Source organism: Canis aureus, chromosome 31, assembly GCF_053574225.1.
Source record: "Canis aureus isolate CA01 chromosome 31, VMU_Caureus_v.1.0, whole genome shotgun sequence".
NCBI lineage: Eukaryota > Metazoa > Chordata > Mammalia > Carnivora > Canidae > Canis > Canis aureus.
Genome location: NC_135641.1, coordinates 40,781,250 through 40,795,281, shown reverse-complemented (window position 1 = coordinate 40,795,281; position 14,032 = coordinate 40,781,250). Strand labels below are relative to the sequence as shown.

Here is a 14,032-nt window from a genome sequence, read left to right as displayed (position 1 = left end):
TTAATGATGACACTTAGGCATTTGGGATGCCATCCTGGAGGCTGCTGCTTCTCTATCAGGAGCATCACAGTTTCTAAAGACAAGCTTGGAAGAGCGCAGTTGATTGTGTGCGGAACACTTACCAAATCATCTGTGACTAATAAAACTTGAGAAAGAAGAGGAGGAAAGGCTCTTCAGCCTTTTAGCAACATGCTGGTCTTACCCTTGCCAAACTCTTCTTAGGCAATACTGCGCGCGGAGGGCCATGTGCTTAATTGTAAAAACCTGTCAGTATCCGAGGATTTTTTTTTTTTTTTTAAAGACATCAATCATTTCTGTCAACAAGGAAGCAGGGACGGCTGTGTGACTCTCCTATCATTAGGAAAAGATGCGCTCAAGAGAAAAAAATGTAGTCTTGGGAGGGATGAGCAACTATAGGTTACAGGGGAAAAAAAAAAAAAGAGTTCCAGACTGCGATTTCACTCCCCCTCCCCTCCCCCTCCCCCTCCCCTGGGCTGGAATATTCTATTTTTCGTTTCATGTAGTTCCACGTTTGCAGTAAGACATTATGCAACTCAGCCCGCCTCCGCCGGGCAGTGTCCACTGGGGGCTTCCAAGGGGCATCGTCGCGGGCACGTGGGCGCAGGCGGAGGGGCGGCGGCCTGGGCCTGGGCCTCGGCCCCGGGGAGGGGGCAGCGAGCCGGACCCCGAGGCCTCCCGTCGGCCCGAGGCAACAGGTTCCCTTTCTCCTAGACCGTTGTGGGCGGCCCCAAGGGCACGGAGCTTGCTGCACTGAAGCGCTGCAGGGGCCCGATGCCAAGTTTCCGAGCTTTACTCCCGACTCCTCCTTCCCTGCTAAGATCTCGAGTGTTCAAGAGCTCGCAGGGCGTCGTCTCCGGGTGGGCTGCAGGCTGCTCGCCCCTCGCCCCTCGCCCCGGCCTCGTGGCCTCGCCCCAGGTGAACAGTAGCACCCGGCGAGCAGGTGGGACGGAGGCTCGCAGGGGACGTGGGGCGGCGGCTCCACCTCCTGGCCGCGTCGCCCCAAGTTAGGACACCTGTCGGCCCGCGGGTCCCTCCTGCAACGTGGCTGCGCCGGGGCCGGGGGCTTGGGGTCCCCGCGAGCAGTCAGCGTAGGGCCCGCCGAGGAGCCTGCGTCCGCGCGGCTGGGCGACACCCGGGCCGGCCCCGAGGGACCGGGAGAGGGAGGAGCGAGGCCGGGCCGCTGCCCCAGGGCCCCCCCCCGCCCTGCGCCCTGCGCCCTGCGCCCTGCGCCCCGGCCGGCACCGCCTCGCCCCACCCCTGTCCGGCCAAGGCGGCCGCGAGTTCCGGCGGGAGCGCAGCGCGGCCCCCCCCGCCCCCCTCGGCCAGCGGTGCCAGGGGCCCGGCCCGGAGCCGCCGCAGCGCGCAGGTGCCCCGCCCGCCTGCCCCGCAGGTAGGACCTGCTTCCCGCCGCCCGCGCTCCGTCCCTCCGTCCCTCCGTCCCGCCCCGGGCAGCCGGCCGCTCCCGCCCCCCTCGGCCTCGGCCGCCGCGGCCCCGAGGGACCAGCCTCCCCGCGGCCCCGGTGCGCGCCCTCGGGCCCGTCCTGGCGCCGCCGCCGCACTTGCAGCGCGCTTCTCCCCGGCGGCCGCTGCGGGGGCTGGGGGAGGGGAGCTGGGGGGCGGGGGGCTCCGGGGCGCGGGGCGCTGGGGGGCTCCGGGGGGGCGGGCTCGGGGGGGTGCTGGGGGCTCCTAGGGGGCGGGGCGCTGGGGGGACTCCGGGGGGGCGGGCTGGGGGCGGGGCGCTGGGGGGCTCCTAGGGGGCGGGGCGCTGGGGGGACTTCGGGGGAGGTGCTGGGGGCTCCTGGGGGGCGGGGCGCTGGGGGGACTGGGGGGCGGGCTCGGTGGGGGCGGTGCTGGGGGCTCCTAGGGGGCGGGGCGCTTGGGGGACTCGGGGGGTGCTGGGGGCTCCTGGGGGGCGGGGCGCTGGGGGGACTGGGGGGGTGCTGGGGGCTCCTGGGGGGCGGGGCGCTTGGGGGACTCGGGGGGTGCTGGGGGCTCCTGGGGGGCGGGGCGCTGGGGGGACTGGGGGGTGCTGGGGGCTCCTGGGGGGCGGGGCGCTTGGGGGACTCGGGGGGTGCTGGGGGCTCCTGGGGGGCGGGGCGCTTGGGGGACTGGGGGGGTGCTGGGGGCTCCTGGGGGGCGGGGCGCTTGGGGGACTCGGGGGGTGCTGGGGGCTCCTGGGGGGCGGGGCGCTTGGGGGACTGGGGGGGTGCTGGGGGCTCCTGGGGGGCGGGGCGCTTGGGGGACTCGGGGGGTGCTGGGGGCTCCTGGGGGGCGGGGCGCTGGGGGGACTGGGGGGTGCTGGGGGCTCCTGGGGGGCGGGGCGCTTGGGGGACTCGGGGGGTGCTGGGGGCTCCTGGGGGGCGGGGCGCTGGGGGGACTGGGGGGGTGCTGGGGGCTCCTGGGGGGCGGGGCGCTTGGGGGACTCGGGGGGTGCTGGGGGCTCCTGGGGGGCGGGGCGCTGGGGGGACTGGGGGGTGCTGGGGGCTCCTGGGGGGCGGGGCGCTTGGGGGACTCGGGGGGTGCTGGGGGCTCCTGGGGGGCGGGGCGCTGGGGGGACTGGGGGGGTGCTGGGGGCTCCTGGGGGGCGGGGCGCTTGGGGGATTCGGGGGGTGCTGGGGGCTCCTGGGGGGCGGGGCGCTGGGGGGACTCCGGGGGGGTGCTGGGGGCTCCTGGGGGGCGGGGCGCTGGGGGGACTGGGGGGGTGCTGGGGGCTCCTAGGGGGCGGGGCGCTTGGGGGACTCGGGGGGTGCTGGGGGCTCCTGGGGGGCGGGGCGCTGGGGGGACTGGGGGGGGTGCTGGGGGCTCCTGGGGGGCGGGGCGCTGGGGGGACTCCGGGGGGGTGCTGGGGGCTCCTAGGGGGCGGGGAGCTGCAGGGACTCCGGGGGGGGGGCGAGGCTGCTGCGGGTCTCGGGGTCTCCGGAGGAGGGTGGCGGGGGCGAGGCTGCTGCCCCGGGCCGGTGCGGGTCGGGGCGCCTGGTGCCACCGGCCGGGGAGGGGGAGGGGGAGGGGGAGGGGGAGGGCGGGGACGCGGGGTGTGGGCCGGGCGCAGGGAGAGGGCGGGTGTGCGTGTCCCCGCCGCGCGGTGCCGCCCGATCCGGGGCCCTTTGCCGCCGCCCTGCGCGGTCCGGGCCCTCCCGGCCCCCCTGCCCCCGCCGCGACCTCCCGAGGGCCCCGGGGACCAGGTACCCCGCGAGCGCGATGCAGCGAGAGGCAGTTAGGCCGGAAGGGACAGCCTAGGGGTGAAGGGCCTCCGCGGCTGGAGCCGCTCACACCCCACGTTCACACCCCGCCTGTTGGGATAAAGGCCTCTTTCCATATTAGACGTTTTGTGAGCTACACACACAATTTGTGTGTAGCCTTTAAATGTTGTTTGGGGACCTTTCCGCTAAACGTGTGAGCTCCGATCCGGCCCTCCAGGAGCCACTGCCGCTCGCAGTCCTGTAAAGTGCACAGTAGTCCAGGCCTGGAGGAGGACGCGCCCTTACCGCGTGTGTCCCTGTTCACCGCAGTGACAAGGGCTGTGTAGGGCCCATGGAGGTTTGTTGACTCACTTCAAACTAGGTGGGGGGAGACTCTGCTTCCTGGAAGTTGTCTGGTTCCCCAGTGTGCGTTTCTTAATCAAAATATATCACGAAATTCATTTACCTTCAAGTCTTACAGAGGTTAAGCTCTTTAATTTTTATTGTGGCAAAAAGGTAACAAAATTTGCCATCTTGACCGCCTGTTAGCCTACAGCTCAGTCCCCCGAAGCGCTTTTTCATTGTTAGGTTCTCATCACCACTGTCCATCCGCAGAAGACATGTCATCTGCCTTGTAGGGTTTTCAAAACATGGTGATGCCCTGATGCCGGTGACTGTGCTGCAGGTTTTAGTTTTCTCATGAAAACTACAATGCGTAGAATAGCTCCTTCCCACAGCTTTACGGAAATGCGCTTTTAAGGAGGAAAGGTGAGAAGCCACAGCCAGTTGGTGTTTAGTACATCTTAGCTCCCTCAGGAGAGATCTGCCGAGTTCCTATTAAAGGATAAGCTGGTGAGCTGCTGAAATCTGTGTATAGGGGTATTTTGAAGTTTACCTATCAAGAGGGAGGAATCCAGGAGGCAGTTACTGTTACTGGTAGTTTCCGTCCCTAATATCTTGCACAGAACTTAAGTACTTCTGTCTCCCTGAGCCCTGCGGGGGCTTGTATCTGGGGGATGCTTGAGCTCAGGTCGTGGCACCCTTTTAGTAACTGGAAGCGGTTTTGGCCAAGCTGGCTGCTGGGTGTGGCAATTTCTTCTGCCCTCCAGGTGTTCACTAAACATTGGTGCTGGAGGACTCAGCACATGAGATATGGCTCTTTAAACTCCCAGTTGGTCTGAGTCATTGTGTTCGGGACACAGCTGTCCCTGTGCCAGGCCTGGTTTTATGGTTACAATCCCCTAAGTGTTAGCACCACACAATAAAATGTATTCTCCAGCTGGGGTGTGGATAAATTGTTGTTGCGGAGTGAAAATGAGAAACTTGTAACCTAAATTTCCCATAAGCCTGTGACTTTTCTGATTAGAAAAGGAATTGTACAAATCCTATCTTTTGCTGCAGTGGGAACGCATTCCAGTGTGTTGGGCTCCCTAATCCACAGTGCAGTGTAAAATCTGGCTCCCAGATGTTTAGTGCTGGGCCATTCAACAATAGCGTGTGTTATGTAAGTGTTTCATAGTGTCACAGTGTTTTTCTCTTTCTGTTGTGAAATTTTCTTAATTCTTGAATTTATTAAACAGACATTGCAGGGACAGAATAAATGGTTGGTTGATTTAGCCCACATTTATATAGCGCTTACTATGTGCCGGGCACTATTCTATGCATTTTGCAAGCATGGACGCATTTAACCCTCAAAATATCCCTGTGAAGGAGGTAATACTATCATCTCCGTTTTGTAGGTGAGGTGATTGAAGCACAGAGAGACCATACAGGTAGCATATGGTACAGCTGGGGCCCCATCTCCGGCAGCCTGTACCCAGAATCTGGGCACGGCCGTCTCACCACTACAATATAATCTGAGATTCCATCCTCCTCTAACAAACAAAACTTTTTTCAGGTGATATTCCTAGCTTGTCTTTGTCCTTCAGGAGAAATTATTTGACATAACTACAATCAGAAAATCAGTTCAACTCCCTTTTCCTTTCTTTCTTTCCTTTCTTTCTTTTTTTAACTCCCTTATTTTCCAGAAGAGGAAATAAAGGTGGAGTTTGGTTATGTCCAGAGCTGGGAGCCTTGGGCAGAGTCCTGGAAACCTATTGGGCTAAGCCTTACCTCCTGATTGAGGAGGTTGGGATAGGGATCCTGGGAAGATCTGGAGAGGCCAGGGTGTGTTGTGTTTTTTTTGGGGGGAGGGGGCAGTATTTGCCAACCTAGGGGGAAATGCTTCACTATTTTAATAATCATTTTGACCATCCTGGAGCTAATCTGCTAAATTAAGTCCTGGGTGATGTCAGGGGTGCCCAGAGCAGAAGCTGTGGCCAACTGGGGGCCATGGGAAGGCTTGCTGCTTAGGGCCCCAGATTCCTTTCCCAGTTGTTGGTGATGCTGGTGGCCCCGCGCTCCCCTCTGCATGAAGGGAATAGTTTATTCTGTGCTCAATCGTTTCTTGAGCCTTTTGGACCTCGAGTTGGGAACCTTTTCGAAAGCTTCTGACGCACAAAAGAAAATCAGCCAAGAGCAACATGGAAATAAAAATAACTTGGTTTGCTCGGGCCTTTTGTTGAGAGAGAGAAAAAGACACACATCTAGGGCATAAACTGACAGACTTTATATGAAGATCAGGAAAATCAAAGTTCACTGATCAACACTGATTTTTCTCAAAGTCGGCTTTTACAGATGGTACACTTGGATGCGGGACTGTAAGGAATCCACCTGGGAAAGGAAAAGTGTTGGGCAGGGAGGGAGAAACAAATGCAGAGAGAGGAGGAAGTGGAAGAGGGCACACAGAGGGAGAAGACAGTGCTCGAAGCTTCCAGTTCTTTACACAAGGCTGCGTTTCAGTGTGTTACCTCTTAGGGCCCCGGGATGCCAAAGGGAGTTGCAAATTCTCCTTCCTTCGGTTTATCATGAAGTGACTTTAATGTTGCTTAGAACCATTGCTGATCAACAAAGGATGGGGACAGCGAGATACCAGGGGGGTCTTGAGGCCTTGCTTGGGATCCTCATACCAATCGATTCTATTTTTGTTTATACCACTTTCATATGCCTGGGTCTTATATAGAGCATGACATTGGAAATCGCTAGGTTTGCAGATGTTTCCTTTATCATCTTCCCGGTGGGAGGGAAAGGTCGTTGGGGCCGTAGGCTGTGTTTTTGCCATTTTTGTGTCTCCATTGTCCATTATGGTGAACAGTAGCTGTGAGCTGCCTGAAGGGATGAAGGAAGATGATGTGGTTCATTTTACTCAAAAAAGCTGTTTCCAGAAAAGAAGGTTTTTAGGGCTGATGTTTTAGTTATTTGTTCTACTGTGCCATTGAACTACTCTTATAAATACATTTGTAGATGTGGAGTGAACAGTCTTGTGGGATTTATCATCTGTACTCATGTTTTTGGCCTTTTCTCTGCAATGTTCTCTACCCAAGGTTTGATGAAAGAGTCCTTTGAAATGAGATTGGAGAGGTAGCAATAGATTGGGAGGGGGGGGTTCCATGGTTGGGGGCAAGAGAACGGTTCCAGATGTATGGGAGTGAGGTGGTATGAATATGCAGAGCTCAAAGTGGAACATTTGACAAAAAAGGGCTAAGAGTAGGACAAATAACTAACAAATTGGAGATGAGATTTGACATAGTTTTTAAAAAAAAAAACTCTCACCATTGTTCCCACTTTGGAATAAAAATGTATGAGCTCAGGTAAGGGTACAGGATTTGGAGATGAAGTCTATTTGTGATACTAACATGATTGTGATGTCAAAAAGAACCACCACCACCACCACAAAACAGAACAGGAGCGGGGGAACTCCAGCCTGAATCCTGTCACCCGAAGGAAAAACCCACCTACTGGGATATGTAGATGGTAAATACTTCAAAACTAGAAATGTGGAGCCAAGACTCTAACCCCAACCCTTACCTGGCCTCAATCCCAACAACCAAGCTGGGTGATGGGGCAGCAACAAAACAAAGCTGGTCTGTGAGGCCTGTAAGGCCCGGTTGGGCTCCTCACAGTCCTCACCGGGAGAAATGACCACGGGCCTCGGCCTTAGAGCTTGGATTCAGATCCAGAGGACTCTAGCACCAAGTAACTTCAAGATTCTCTATGCCTTAGTTTCTCCATCTGTAAAACAGGGATAAAAGTAGCACCTGTCTCACAGGACCGTTGTGAGGACCGCAGGAAGCGATGCCCAGAAAGTGTTTGGAGTAGAGCTTGGAACACAGAAACGGCGCAGGAAATGTTGGGTGCCCTTCTGTCACGCCCCGCGCTCCTGTCTCCATCCCGAGTTGCAGAGGAGTGACACCCATGAGTAACCGAGCAAACTGGAATTGCTGCTAGAGCGGCCCTGCGATGTGGCCTATGGGGGAGAAATCATTGGGCTAAGCCTTACCTCCTGATTGAGGAGGTTGGGATAGGGATCCTGGGAAGATCTGGAGAGGCCAGGGTGTGTTGTGTTTTTTTGGGGGGAGGGGGCAGTATTTGCCAACCTAGGGGGAAATGCTTCACTATTTTAATAATCATTTTGACCATCCTGGAGCTAATCTGCTAAATTGCCGGGGAGGCAAAATCTTGAATGAGGGGGAGATTTCATGCCCCCCACCCCACCCCAGTGTTGCGAAGCAGTGGGAAGACTGCTGGCTGCACAGCCGGGTGCAACTAGAGAGAATGAACTGTGTGCCTTTGATCATTATACTTTTAGGGTGTATGTTGTGAGATTAGCTAGAAAATTTGATTTTTCTTAATCCGTAAGTGTAGCATGGCATGTGGTAGAGGAACCCTGTTGCATTTAATAGGAGAAGCACGACTCATTGCTCTTTACCAATGAGCGTACGTGTAGGGGGGTCCCTTTAAAATGTATTTAGAATTAAGAACTCTCAAGGTGAGAGTGAACTAGCTCAGGCTGTGTCAGAAGAACACCCTTCCTATCGCATTCTTTAGCTTCACATTTTATGGGTGAAGGGCATGGCTGGCACTGTTATCTTCATAGGGCCGTGGGTGATACAGCTCTGCACAAATGATGGATGGAGGTATAGACTGTTCATCAATAACCTGGACCAGAAATTTTCATGCTTTAAAAAAATATATATATGGTTACTCCTCCCCACCCCACCCCTGAGAACCGCTTTTCTGAAAGAGCTCTTCTGTGAAATCCCAGTATATAAAATACCCAAAAGGAGACCTGTTCTTTTTGACAGTTCCTACATGGGGACAGCGAGCCAGCCGCTTCCTCCAGTCTGCCCTCCCTGACCACCACCTGGCACCAGCTGCCCCTCAGCTCTGGGTCCCCAGGGCTCCTCGGAGCAGATCTCCAGGCACTGCCATATCCTTATTGCAGGAAAGAGAAGACCAAGACCCAAAAAGAGGAAGGGAAAGGAAAGGCAGTGGATGGTTCTTTTTGTTTTTTAAAAGGATATAAGTATTTAAGGAACAGGGAGGGGCCAGCGGGAGAGGAAGCGGGTGCTCCAAGCTGACTCTGGGCTGAGCACAGAGCCTGAAGCAGGGCTCCGTCTCATGACCCTGAGATCACGACCCTGAGCCTCAACTGAGAGTCAGGCCCCCAACTGACCGTGCCACCCCGGTGCCCCAGTGGACTGTTCGTTTTAAAGCTTTTGCCGGTAGAACTGGCTCATACTGAGAGCTGATTTTTCAATGTCCCAGAATTTTGTGAGCCAGTTGTTAAAGATACTGCTATTGAAAAATCAAAATACAGTTTAGATTTTGAAACTACATTAAATAAATGATATTGAAAATGAAGGTGATAGATGCCACAAGTCATCACTCGCCGGTTATATTTTAGTATATTTACTGTTATTTATGTTCTGGAAGTTATTTATGTCTGTTGTTCCTATATGGCAAAAACACCATAACTAGGGGCACCTGGGGGGCTCAGTGGTTGAGCATCTGCCTTTGGCTCAGGGCGTGATCCCGGGGTCCTGGGATCGAGTCCCGCGTTGGGCTCCTGGTGAGGAGCCTGCTTCTCCCTCTGCCTAGGTCTCTGCCTCTCTCTCTCTCTGTCTCTCATGAATAAATAAATAAAATCTTAAAATACCATAACTAGTGCCCATCTTTTCTCAAAATGCATGCTGGGAGCTTGAAACTGGCCGCAGTGGAAGTATTTACACCATGGAAATAGGCACACACTGCAGTGAGGGCTTCTCCCCTACCAGCAGCACGTCCCCGGCTGTGCCCCCATGCGACGTCAGAGCTTCTTCACTCCCTCCTCCTTTGTCACTGTGACCAAAGAGATTTGCTCAGCTCTTTTCTGTCTTGGTGGTTCCGAGTTGCAAATGGGACGGGAGGGAAAGAATCACACCGGTTGATGCAATATTCTTATCTGTCTTTTCCTGTTAGCTGGTGGGGTTATGATTGGTTCCAGACATTTGCGATCGCAACTGCGTTCAATTTAATCCTTGATTCTATCCTTTTGCAGAGATAGGATTCTTCTGACTATGCTCTCCACACCCCAACTCGCCACCCCCCCATGCCCTCTCCCTACCCTCAATCACACTAATTCCCAGGTCTGCCTAAACAAAGTCACCTGGGAACTTATTTAAATTCAGATTCCCAGGTTCCGTCCCACACCTGCTACCTGGGATTCTCATTCAGTGAAACAGCATTCAGTTTGCCTGAGTCTTTGCCCCAGGAGTCTGTTCCTCATACCAGGGCCTGATTCCCGGAGCTAGGCGTGGGGCCTAGAGGCCTAGCTAGGCAGAAAGCTCTGGGGAGCGCTTGAAGGCTAGCAGGGGAGTCGGGGGTGCTGGGTTTGTGTCTACGTTAACCTCAGTTTTCACCTTTCGGAACTGCCACTGCCCCTCTCTTGGGGTTGTCAGGAGGGTTCCGTTTCTGGAACACACCAAGTTGGGTTCCACTGTAGGGCCTTTGCATGGTGGGGTTCCCTCTGCCCAGAACACCCTTGTTCTAAGTCCCTGCGTGGCTTGTGTCTTTTTAACATTTAAGTCCATGAGAAACTGTTTGAATGTTACCCTCCTAGAAAAGCTTCCTCTGACCGTGAGATCTGTTTCCCCACTACGTCTGCCTTGCTTTGCCTACAGACTCATCCTTCCTAGCCCATTATTTTATTTTATTTTTTAAAGATTTTATTCATTAATGGGGGGGAGGGAGAGAGCCCACAAGCAAAAGGAGAGGCTGAGGGAGAGGGAGAAGCCCCAATATGGGACTCGATCCCAGGACCCTGGGACCATGACCTGAGCCAAAGGCAGATGCTCAACCAACTGAGCCACCCAGGCGCCCCCCCTCCCCAGCCTGTTATCATGGGTTATTTTCATGCCTGCACCTATTCCTATCTGATTTCTTCTTCTGGCCTTGTTTTCTTGAATCCCAAGTTTTCTACATGAGAACGTAGGCTCTTGATGATGGGGTCTTGCCTGGCACGTGGTAGGTGCTCACTAATCACTTGTCAAATGGAGGCCTCTCCAAGTTGCTATAGGAGAATATGATGTTAGTGTGACCCCTGGGTTCCCAAATGGTTCAACTGCTCTCCTAATTGTTCTTTCCTGACCCCGCAGAGGTTACCATGCTCATGGCAGTGATTCACCATGGAATGTTACTGCCATTTGGAACAAGGGTCACTGTTGACCAGTGGGAAACAACATCTGTAGCTTTCTTTCTTTCTTTTTTAAAGACTGTGGAGCATTTAGATGACCACAAATTTTTTTTTTTAAGATTTTATTTATTTATTCATGAGAGAGGCAGAGACACAGGCAGAGGGAGAAGCAGGCTCCATGCAGGGAGCCTGATGTGGGACTCGAGCCTGGGACCCCAAGATTACACCCTGGGCCGAAGGCAGATGCTCAACCACTGAGCCACCCAGGTGTCCCCATCTGTAGCTTTCTATGTGAATGTCACCTTAAATTTTCAGAGAGCTTGTAAGGATTTGATTTTAGCTGCACTGTGTGTCCCTATGGGTGAATAATCTGTGACAAAATGAATCGATTAAACATGAAGGTGATATAAAGTAAACCTGATCAATTTTGGGAAACCCCTGTCCCCTTGTTTGAGTGCTACTAGAGCCAGTTTTGGCAGGGAGGTGGGGACTGGGGGCCGTGCATCACTCTGTAGGACACCAGGAGGCCAGAAGTGCATGTTGGAGAGGTTTGGCTGTCTGACCTCACATGAGCTGATTTTTGCAGATCTGTTGCCTAGAAGGCTAAGAGGGTTGACAGCGACAGCCATTCCCCGGGGTCTGCAGTGCTGGAGAGGACTGAGCCGAGTCCTGTGCTGCCTGCGCGGACGATGTGGCTCCGCCGCCTGGAGCTGTGGGCCAGGGCGTGAGCTGAGGCCTGCCCCACCACCTGGAACGGGCTGGCATTTTGTGGTGGGAACCCGTTCCAGTTTTTCAAGATCGTGGTTTTCAAACTGCTCCATGTTTCAGGGGCAGGCTGGGATTGGGGTCGGGATGCAAAGAGCAGACATCTGGAGCTTCTCTCTCTACACCCCATGTTCACCAACACCATCTCATTTAAAAAAGCATAATTTTGTATACTTGCCTTTTTAGTTTATTATTTTTTGTGTATTTGCCTTTTTTAAAAGATGCTTTTTACGTTTGCAGAAAAGTTGCAAAGAGTGTGCGTGGGTAAGCTATGGTTTCCTACGTCGTGAACATCTTACGTGGGGACGGTATGCTTGTTAGAATTAAGGAACCAACATGCACGTACTATTATTAACTAAAATTCATACTTTATTCAGGTTCCCTCAGCTTTTCCCGAGTGTTCCTTTGCTCTTCCGATACCCATCCAGGATACCCCGTTACGGTTAGTGGTCCTGTCTGCTTGCACTTCTCTTGCCGTGATTGTGTCTCAGACTTTTCCATGTTTTTGGTGACCTTGACTATTTAAGGGGGTACTGGCATTTTGTAGAATGTGCCTCGGTCATGACTTTTATGATGTTTTCCTCCTGATTAGACTGGGATTATGGGTTTTGAAGGGAAAAAAAACCCGGTGGTAAAATACCATTCTCATCACATTGTATCGAGGGTCCACACCATCAACATGACATAGGATTGCTGATGGAAATTTTGATTGCGTGGCTGAGGTAGTATTTATTAGGGTTCTCCAAAGCCAAGTTACTTATTTTTCCCTTTTTCAGTACTGAACCCTTTGGAAGAATGTCACTGTGTGCAGCCATGCTACTGAGATGAGGAGTTATGCTCTACCTCCTAGAGAGGCTGGTAGCTACATAAATTATTTAGATTGTTTCTGCATGGGAAATTTGTCTTTTCGTCCTTATTTATTTAGTTATTCAATGACTTATTTATATCAATGTGGACTCATGGATATTTATCTTGTACTTTGGGTTATATAATCCAGTACTGTGTTACTTTTACATTTGGCCTTTTAGGAATTTTATTCAAACAGACAAAATTGTGTTATTTAAAAATGTTAGAAAACTTTTAAAAAATCTTTCCCTCTTTTTTTCCCTTTAAGTATCCTATTTATGCATTTATTTATTTGGAGCAGTAAAGAATGAATTATCACTTAAATTTTTATTTTTTTGCAAGAATAAAGTTCAAATATAAGTATTCAGTTGTTTTTTGGAGAAGTAAAGTCAAAAGGCATCTTTTCCCCTATTGTATACTGAGTTTGCACTCTATGTTAAATTAATGTTGAGATCAACTCTAGGGACATTTGTAGTCATCTGTCTTTTAAAGATTTCATCCATTTACTCATTCATTCATTCATATTTAGAGAGCATGAGCAGAGGAAGGGGCAGAGGGAGAGGGAGGGAGAATCTCCAGCAGACTCCCAACTGAGCACAGAGCCCAACCCAGGGCTCGATCTCAGGTCCCTGAGATCTTGACCTGAGCCGAAACCAAGAGTCAGATGCTTAACCACCTGAGCCACCCAGGTGCGCCTGTAGTCATCTGTCATTTAAAAACTCCTTAGGAAGTGGAATAACATATAGGGGTTTAAGAACACTTTTTGGTCTTCCTATCTTTTTTTCTTTAGATTTTTCTTAAATTGAAAACGTAAATCAGCGTACTTACAGCTCAAAGAGTGGTTGATTTGTTATAGAAGCCCCTGTGCCAGTCTTTCTCGCTTTCTGTTTTCTAAGACAAATGTGCCGTATGCAGTACTTTTCTCTACTAAAGAATAAAGTTAAATAGACTGTATGTAAACTTATATCTCACCTCTTTTTAAAGCATCTAAAAGTCTAATGTGTCTTCACCTGCCTATCGACCTGGTTTAAAATAAAGGCAAAGCATTCTAATAATATTTCATCCTCTTTCCTTCTTTTAGTGGTCTAGATTTTCTTTTGTATTTTGTTAGTTAATTCTGTTCTGAAATTCAGTGCTTTTAGGTGTTCTTGTTTCTGTGCTAGTCTACACACACAGGAATTCTTTAGAGAGTGGTTTTGGTTATAGGCAAGTTCTCCTTTTTTAACATCAAAGTTGTGGGCCATTGTATGTGGAGACCAGATGACCTGGCCAGTTGGGCCAGAGATGCATCTGAGCCAGGTATTGGTTAATGGCTTCATATGCAGTGGGCTACCCACGTGGCCCTAGTGCTCTGAGGCCCGCTGAGGACCCAGTCCTCCTACAGAGAGTGTGAGGCCCATCCCAGCATGGCTTATCCCATGAGTGACCAACTGCACCTGGGCCTGTGAATCAGTTCCCAGTAGGACTAAGTGATAGGCCCACACCACAGCTGGACCTTGACATCTGGCTAGACAGGCATGAAGCATTTACCGTTGCAATCAAATCAAGAATAACGGCATTAATTTAGAACATGTTGAGAAGTCATTATTGTATTGCATGATAATTAAGCACAAGGTAAGCATAAAGAATAAGCACCTCACTTAATTGACTGTAATTATTTTAACACAGC

The 14,032-nt window shown here is 52.5% G+C and overlaps 1 protein-coding gene across 2 annotated transcripts in view; it reads left to right on the top strand.

Moving 5' to 3' along the window:
• Window positions 1-1,339: 1,339 nt before the first annotated feature.
• The window catches only part of PLD1 (phospholipase D1), a 204,572-nt gene continuing 191,879 nt past the window's right edge, over window positions 1,340-14,032 (top strand). The window contains exon 1 of one of the 2 annotated variants that reach the window (XM_077880343.1): window positions 1,340-1,411. The gene's annotated coding sequence lies outside the window, so the exon portion shown is untranslated. Of the gene's footprint in view, window positions 1,412-11,912; window positions 11,960-14,032 lie in introns of those variants that run through there. The other variant, XM_077880346.1, reaches the window with a different exon arrangement.